Genomic DNA, 1,137 nt, shown 5'->3' with positions numbered 1-1,137 from the left:
AAGTAGCGGCCAACTGAATTAAATGGGAGACTGCAGTCACATGGTTAGGCATACAAAATAAAGCGTCGTGCTGCATGAGAGCCGGTCTAGGGATCTGCTGCGGCCGAACCTACCTTTCCCTTACCGTGTCCCTCTCTTCTGATTTTTTTCTCATATCTAAATCACACGTTTTGTCTACTCTCCCACTTGTTCATCTCTAAGCTAAAATACCAAACTTAAGATATTTGTCATTTATCTCAAAATATTAGTACATCTATTATTATCAAGATTTTAGTGTTGGAGGTCAAAATGTCTTCGAGATCATCCGTAACACTATGATTTTTAGGAAAATTGGGTGTATGAAGAAATGATAAAGTCATTTTGATTTTTTGTTTGTTTCTCAAATTTTTTTTTTTTTTTTAAATCTCTATAGTGAAACGTGTTTGAGTTATAACAATTTCGTATAGATAACCAAAATAAGCTCGAAAATGAATGTCGGGGTCTACAAACGGTGGCATTCAGACATAACTATCATGTGAGTTGTATATTCTAAATTAGCTTCGACTACTATTGTTTTAAATAGTTGTAATTCCAGTACACACATAGAGTCAAAATCAAGAGGCTAAATTATTGGTGTATCTCTATATGTTCATAATTTTTATACAATCCCTTACTACTTTTACTGTGTAAATGACAGATATATTTGCCCACATTGTCGCAATTCAATAGTTACTAGTTACTATACTACACATGGTTGATAATATCTACCATGATTGGTTTTTAATTTTATTGCTCATGAGAAAAAAATATATATATATTTGGGCACGGAGTAATGGAGAGACGAAGTAGTTAAAATAGTAGCTAAAAACTACTGTTTATAAAAACAGTTTGTGTGTGTGTGTTCGAGGTCGTTGGTCCAAAAGGTTTTCAAAAGTATAGTATGGTAAAAACAGTTTTCAAAAACCGTATATATGTATGAAATTTCCCTTTTTTTTTCTTTTAATTTTGAAAAATTCGTTACAAACATTAATTTACTCAATCAAAACCAAAAACTGGTATATATGAGTTATATAAACAGTATGGTCCCCAAACCCTACAAGTAGGTCTTATCAGGGGTCCGTAGCCTTTTTAGGCCTATGGAATCCACCGGATTCTTGG

Source organism: Camelina sativa, chromosome 5, assembly GCF_000633955.1.
Source record: "Camelina sativa cultivar DH55 chromosome 5, Cs, whole genome shotgun sequence".
Classification (NCBI taxonomy): Eukaryota; Viridiplantae; Streptophyta; class Magnoliopsida; order Brassicales; family Brassicaceae; genus Camelina; species Camelina sativa.
The sequence above is the reverse complement of the archived record's forward strand: the minus strand, read 5'-3'. Positions refer to the sequence as shown.